Raw genomic sequence first — 7,671 nt, 5'->3', positions numbered from 1 at the left:
AGGAGCAGGAAAGCAGACTACAAGTGCTGGGGATCCTTGCAGAGGGAGAGAGGCCACAGTAACTTCTACAGCTTCTCTCCTACAACTGTCAGAGGTGGGTGGCTGATTACAAAAGGTGAAAAGCAAGAGACAGCTTGGCAGAACAGATGTGTAAAATGCACGAAATAATCAATTGCTGCGGAGGGCAGGGCCCTCCTCTAAATTCCTGGAATTCCTGCTAAAGAAGCCACCAGACGGCAGTGTAATTGTTAGGCAGTGGCTGCTGCTAGGCTTGTGGTTCTTCAGTCTATGGCATGACTTTTGAGGAAGAGGACCCTGTACCATGAGGAGTTATGTGGGCTGTTGGCACACACTCCAGTGGTTGGTGGGACAACAGGCCATGGCCAGGAAAATCCGTTGCCACTCATGAGCCAGATCCACTTCTGGGGAGCAGTGAAATGAGCCCACTGTTGGTGGTGACATTGTCCAGTCAGCCACACAAGCACAGCACAGATTATCCCCAGGCCTTGGCTTCCACCTGTGTTTGGGGCATAGGGAACTTCACCTCCAGGAACTTGTACCCACAAGCAACATCCTCTGAATGCTACATGCTGGAGCTGGTCCCACGGAGCTTGTTAACAGCCAAAAACTCTGGACAGAGCTTGTAGGTAGGTGGTAGTTACTAAAGGTGTTTGTTTACCTGTCAACCCTGACCTCTACCCAATACCAGTTTTGGGCACAAACCTTGTTTGGGATAATCCTGGGATCCTGCTGTAAATTCTTGCCCTGACAGTATATACATCACCACCCATGCGTCTTGGACCACCACACTGGGCTCTCTCCCCCATTCCAGCAGCCAGTAGGATCTGGGCTCTCATTGCTTTGGGTCACATAGATGACTCTGGGACTCAGGTGGGAAAAATGCATTCTCTAGTGACGTTGGACTCCTGTGACCTGCATCCTAATTCACTTCTGGTAGGAGGCTCCATCGGCAGCTGCCTGATGGGAAAGGAAAAATTCCTCACAGAAATGATCAGGAATAGGTGATTTCAGATAGAGCTCCAAGTGGAGAATATTGCACTGGGATGTGCTCTGTACCCTCCTTTCAGTGGCAGGACTGTCGGCCAAAGCCAGATGGTTGAGTTGTCCTCCAGGTCCCTCATACCTTCTCTAGCAATGCTACTCACCCCTCTAAAAGAGCAGCCCAGCATCTTACAAGACAGTGCATCTCCCCCAGCACAGCCTGGAAAACCACCCTGCAAGGGGAGGGCCCTCTGCAGGATGCACAACAGAATTTGGATGGCTCACAGAATTCATTTTGCTGTATCTACTTCTACTAAGTGCCACAGATTACTGCAGTGGAATTGCTGCTCGTGGAGGAACAAACTAGATTCCACCTGGAAAGGTGCTGAGGTGTTGGCTGGGCTACACTGGACTGCTGGTCAGAAAGGCTGGTTTTGAATAAAGAACTGTGAGTTAGTGTGAGATACCCCATGTGCTTAGCAAAGGATAATTTAACCTCTGTGTCCTTGCAAAGGAGCAGGAGACCTGCAAGGGTGAACACTGGGACATGCAAAGCTGTTATGCTCCGCTGACTTGGAACAGCATTGATCAGTTTGTGCTAGCTGCAGATCTGGTGAGGAAACTTTAAGTACAGCAGATTGATTGCTACCAGGGGACAAATTCCCCATAGCAGGTTGGATTCAAGCACTGAAGTACTGACATATTGATCTATTTATGTTGATTTATCAGCAATAGCCCTGTACCCCAATTTCTTTTGTGTGGTTATACAAATTTTTAAAAAGCATGCTATTGCTACCTGAACTGATTTCTTTCAGAGGATATATAGACGACACACCTCTATATAAAGCCCCATATTGTGAGCATATGCTGCAATCTATAATAGACAGGGGAAAAAAGTGATCACAGGGAAGCATGTTATCATGCAACCAGCTCCACCAACATGCTGGCTCACAGGCTTTAGTTTGAGCTCCATCTACAAATCTCACTTGCTTTGGAGATGGTCCCAGGAAGTCTCAAGAGTTTAAATGAGCTCCCCAGGTGGGAAGAGCTGAGGTAGGATATTATCCCACAGTCTCTGGGCTCTGCTCAACAGCAACAGACTCATCCAGGTACCTTGTGTGGTGTACTTTTTCTTTGGGTTTCCCTAATTTCTTGTTGAATTTAATTTATGTGAATTTCTGACTGAAAAAGTTGCTTACATACTAAGTGCAAAAAAATTCCGTGATGTCTTAAATTGGTTTCTCCCCCCCTTGCTCCAGACCTGTTGTGCTCCTCATTTATTAGCATCATGCTGTAACCAACTGAGCTAAACTCAGTTGTTCCAGAGCTCTCCAGCTGTGCAGAAGGTGGGAGAGACAAAGAGATGCTGGCTTTTTACCCACCACAGTCTGAGCCCAATATGATAATTTAAATGGAAATCTTTGTTTTAAGCCAAGCGATGAGTGGTTGAAAAAGTGGAGTGCATCTACTTCAGGGATTAACCTGCAGCGTAATTTGGATAGTGGGGCTGCTGGAGTGTTAAATCATTCCCACATGAACCACCACCATTCAGCTGGAAGCAGCCCCAGGCACACACCATGCATCAGGTCCAAGTGGTGCACATTTGTATCACTTTATTTGCAACTAATGAAATAGCTAGAAACATTTATTGCATATAAATTATATATGAGCACCCATCATACAAATAAACTCTTTCCAGTCTCAGCTTTCCATTTCCTCCTTAATCAGAAAGTCTATTATATTTGGGACAGATTCAGGAGTCTCTGCTGGTTCCCATCCCCTGGGCCTGTTCAGGTTAACTCGCGAGGTGAGCTACTCTTCAGATCTCTACAAAACCCATACCCACCTTTAGAGTACGCACCTATTTTAATGTATGAAGTGGCAGGGGAAGAAGTTTCTCTCCAGCTCTTGTCTAGACTTAACCTTCTTTCACTTGGAAAATCTGTCAGATTTCCCATAGGCTGAGATGAAATAATAGTGAAAACCATCAGTAATCTGACACTTGTAATTACAGGCCTACCAGCTCCTTATTGACCTCTGACAGAATAAGGAAATAGCACATACCAGGATCATTTAAAAACAAGGAAAAAGTTCTAGTTAACACTAAGTCTCGTGTTTATGGAAAAGAATCTATAAAACTGCTTGGGAACTTTTGGAGATGTAAGTTACAGATTTGGGTTATGGATTTGGCTGACAAAACTAAAAGCTGTTGAAGTCATAGCTCTCCAGCAAGGAAACTGATACAGTCTTACACTGTGTTTTGATTTTTAAAATACTGGAATGATACCAAATTTACACATTTTGTAGTAATTGGACTGAGAATTGACTAGATAGCAAGTGTCAAAATATTAAAGTTGATACAAACATGTGAGGGGGGGTTTTGAAACAGCCCAGTGGTGAGTTACTCCACCCGGGCCACACTTTTGGTCTGGCAGCGCTGTCTGTGGAAGAAGTGACTCTGGTGAAGGACTGACTCACAGCAGAGTAGCAGCTGACTGTGAGCTCCCAGAGCAGTCAGAAAGGCTAATTCCATTCTCCAACATATAAGCAGGGAATGCGGAACAGGTGTAATGAGATTATATTGCAGGAGATTATATTGTGTCTGCTAATTCCATGGAGGTGATTACTTGTGTGAAAGAATTCCCAATTTTGACATCTATGATTCAGTGAGGAAGGAAACAAGTTGGAGAGGCTTCCTGGCACAGCTTTAAGGCATGTTAAGGAGTTGGAAGACATTTTATGGGAGAGAAGCATTTAGGACCAATATGATCAAAGCCTTAGTATACCTATGTAGTGCTGCATTTTTGCTCCTCCAGTTGTCACACTGCCTAACAACAGCACAAGAAAAAACAGTCTAGAGGCGAGGTATACATTCGATAATGGAGAAAGGAGTTAAATACTTCAGTGGTTTACTTAGGGTGCTGGCAGCTTTCCAACCATTGGCAGTTTTTTAATGAAGATGGGATGTTTAACAAAACAACAATGATTAATGTGACAGAGTCCTTTGTCCTGTGATCATCTGGAAAGCAGAGTGGTCTGGAAATTAGTCTACTGCAATAGACACTGCTGTCCGATGGTACCAGCCTGCAATGCTTCTGCTACAACCACTCCCAAAATTATAGTCCATAGTTACACTCCTTGCATTTTATGTTGTTTTACTTCATTTAGAGGCTTGGTTTCCTCAGCTGAGGAAGCCCCTGCTTCTAGGTCCAGCAATGACTTAGGACCTTTCTGCTATGGGATCTCTGTATTGGGCTCCATGCAAACAGCCTCTCCCAGCTGTTTTGTCTGCTTTGGAGAAATGCCTGAAGTGAGAGACCTCAGTGCCTGTGTCCTGTGAGTGGGGTTCAGCATCACCACCCGCCTCAGCGTAGGGGGACAAATCTGGGAAAGCATGGGCAGGACTGAGGCTACATGTTCCAAGTGAAGGATTCTGAGCAAAGGGATTTGGGCAAGGTCCACCCATTTCGGCCTCCAGTAACATGTCCTGAAAATGCGGGATAACAAGGAGAGGCAGTAGACCTCAAGGATACAGTGAAATCCTGAAATCCTTAACTGCGCTTCTACCTCCCTATCTGTTGGGCAGCAATGTTGGGAGAAGTTACCTGGGGCGGTCATGGATTTATGGGGCCACAGAGCCTCAAGTTCACACCTGGGTCCAGTAGTGCAGAAGGCTGGTACCTCATTTCCCCTGTCCCAGATTGTCCTGTACTGCTTCAGGGTGTTTGACATACAGGTAAGATTCAGAGGTGAGGGAGTGGTTTGCTGTACAGTTACAGAAGACTGCAGCTACCTAAATCTGACCTAAATGCCTTCCAGATTATGCAGCCTGATGCTCTGTTTGAAAACCTAGAAAGTCGCTGTCTGCTGGGTCTTCCTCCCTCAAGTGAACCAGGGGCATGGATTGGCAGCGAGTGGGAACTCGTGCTCTGCGGCGGCCGTGGGGGAAAGCCGCAACAGCAGAGGGTGTTGCAGACTGGCACGAAAGCGCATCGGCCGCGGTGCCCCCCGCGCGGCTGGCTCGGGCTCCCCTCGCTCCATCCCTCGTCCGGGACATGCAGCTCCGCTGGGCACGGCAGCGCAGCAGCTCCGTGCCGGGGCTAGCAGCGCGCAAGCCGCGGCACCCGGCTCCCCGCAGCCGCGCTGGGTCACCCCGCTCTGGGCAGCCCCTGTACCTTCGCTTTCCTGGAAAGCAGTTTCTCTTCGTTACTGAGAAGAGCCCTGCTCTGCTAGAGGAAGGAGGGGCCTTGCCACCGCTTCATGCAAAGGGGCCACTACTTGTGCTAATTTTTCTCATAAGAGTGGAACTAAAATAGCCTCTGCTCGCTCTAAACCACTAAAGGTGTTTGTTTGTTTGATTGTTTTCGTTTGTTTAGTTTAGGGTTTTTTTCCTGGGGGGAGCAGAGGAACAGGGCTGGGGGATTTTTGTGTGTTGGTTTAGTCCTCCTGGCTTTCTCTTTTTGTGTTGTTGGGGTTTTTTTCCTTCTTCGTAATGCTTTGCTGTTAGCACCTCCTAAAAGGAGGCTTTTGTCAAGTTAAGAGAGAGACCATCTTGAAAGGGGAGGAAAGGTCAAAAGGGAAAAACTACCTAAGACTGAATGGAGTCAAACATTGTACATTTTGTATTATTTTCAAGTTGGACTTGCAGCACATCAGGAGATGGTGACAGTCATCTCCTACTCACCCCCCAAGCATCCTTCCATCCTCCTATCTGTACAAAATCTCACGTACTGCCCGCATCACCTCTCATCCCAGGGTACCCAGGCCTTCCCCTTGCTTTCTTCTCTCCCTTTCCGTCCCATTTAACCCCCTGGCATGAGCCCCTCAGGTTATGTCTAGGCCACTTGGTCAAATACATTGTCGGGGCAGTTTCATACCCTACTCACATCCCATCCAGAAAGCCAGTGTCCACGCTAATGGACAACAGCACGTTTGGGTCTGGCTGGGGGCCCAGTAAGGCACTGAGATCCTAAGTAATTGGTCACCTGTGATCTGGAATTGGTGCTCCAGCCCCAGCTGAGCTTTCATGCACAAGTCTGCTAAGCTGAAGGGCAAGTCAGTACTGATAGATCTAATGTGTTCATCCATCTTCCCTCCCCTGTGCCGTCTATGTTCTTCTCCTTTGGTTTTTTGTATCTCTTTTCCTTTCTTCTGCAGATTTTCAGTGTTTCATTATCTCCACTTCAGTTCTTTTCCCTCATCCTATTATCCTCTCCCTTCCTCTGGGGCAATGTTTGCCCTTTGCTTTCCCAGAAAACCATCTTTATTCAGTAGTTTGCAGTGACCTGCTCCAGAACACCTTCTGCCCACACCTCCCAAACTGAGAGGAGTAAATAGGCAGATTGTGGCTCCTTCTACCTTATGCAAGCTGTAAGGAATCTGCAGGCTGTGAAGAAGTGAAGCTGTTAGGGTGTTACTGGCTCTTGGGCTGCTGGATATCAACATCTTGGAACTTACCAAAGACTTGAAGGTTGCTGAAGAAGAAGCAGAGAAACACCACAAAGTAGAACTATCATCCAAAGGTAGAATGAACTCAGACCTACTGCTCTCAGCAGCAGGACTTCAGACAAAACTCTCTGGAAATGGTTCATTCTGTCAGCAGCTCTATCAATTAATGCTTTCATGTTTAATGTGGTTTAAAGCTTTAGCATCGGGGACAGTGAGGGTATATGTATCCATAGGCAGAGGAAAAAATGAGGGGTAGGATAAAACTTGTAAATCCTAAGAACAAATCCTGGCACCTTCTTGGGAGCTATTCCTTGTCATGCTGTCATCAGCATCCTGGGCATCTCAAAAACTGTCTTTAAGATGGATCCACCTTCCTTCAGAGATGCAACAGTAGGCAGTGTTCAAATTAGCCTGCCTGCATCCTCACTGTCATTACCCAAAGCCCTTCAGGCAGGTATCCTTGCACTGAAAGCAGTTGGGAAAAAAATCATCAATCCAGTGGTGAGAGCATGGGAAATCTCTTGGTTCTAGGGAACTTATATTCTTTTTTCCTCAAGAAAACTCACCAAAAGACAGGATTTGTTTTTCACGTTAAACACATCTAGACTTGGTTTCAGGTTCACAGGAAAGAAATGCAGCACTAGCTAATAATGAAGCCACCTCAGAGGTACCTTGATCCTGAACACATTTTGGATGCTGTGGGTCAAATCCGAGTTTTGGAAAATTGTGGTCAATGGTGTCATTGTGACATGTCTCACCAGCTTTTATGGCTGAAGAGGATTGCTGCAATACGCTTCAGCTGCAACTGCTGCAAGGTCACGGTTTCAACTGGATGAGAGAAATATGAGCAAGACCCACAGATGATCTTGGAGCAGTGAGGCTGGATGTTAACTTTTCACAGGCAAAAGTGAAGAAGAAGAATAAAAGGCAGAATTAGACCAGGCCATTTAACATTAAGGCAAGGTGGCTGGAAGAGTCTATGAAGTCACCCAATGAATGTTATAAATATCCACAGAGGAAAACAGACTCCCTACTAGGCAACTGTAAAGCAAACCACAGGATATTTTTGAAGCTGCCAACCAAAAATACAAAGAAAAGTGTGACAAGCCTACTTAAAAACCAAAAATGGAACAGATGAGCACTTCATCCCTGCTGTGATTTAGAGCTCCAGCGGCAGGTCCTCCCACTGAAGCCTCTCTGAAAAAGAATGAAGTGCTTTGC

The sequence above is a fragment of the Corvus hawaiiensis genome, chromosome 4, assembly GCF_020740725.1.
Source record: "Corvus hawaiiensis isolate bCorHaw1 chromosome 4, bCorHaw1.pri.cur, whole genome shotgun sequence".
In the NCBI taxonomy this organism is placed as follows: Eukaryota; Metazoa; Chordata; class Aves; order Passeriformes; family Corvidae; genus Corvus; species Corvus hawaiiensis.
This window is presented reverse-complemented; position numbering follows the sequence as displayed.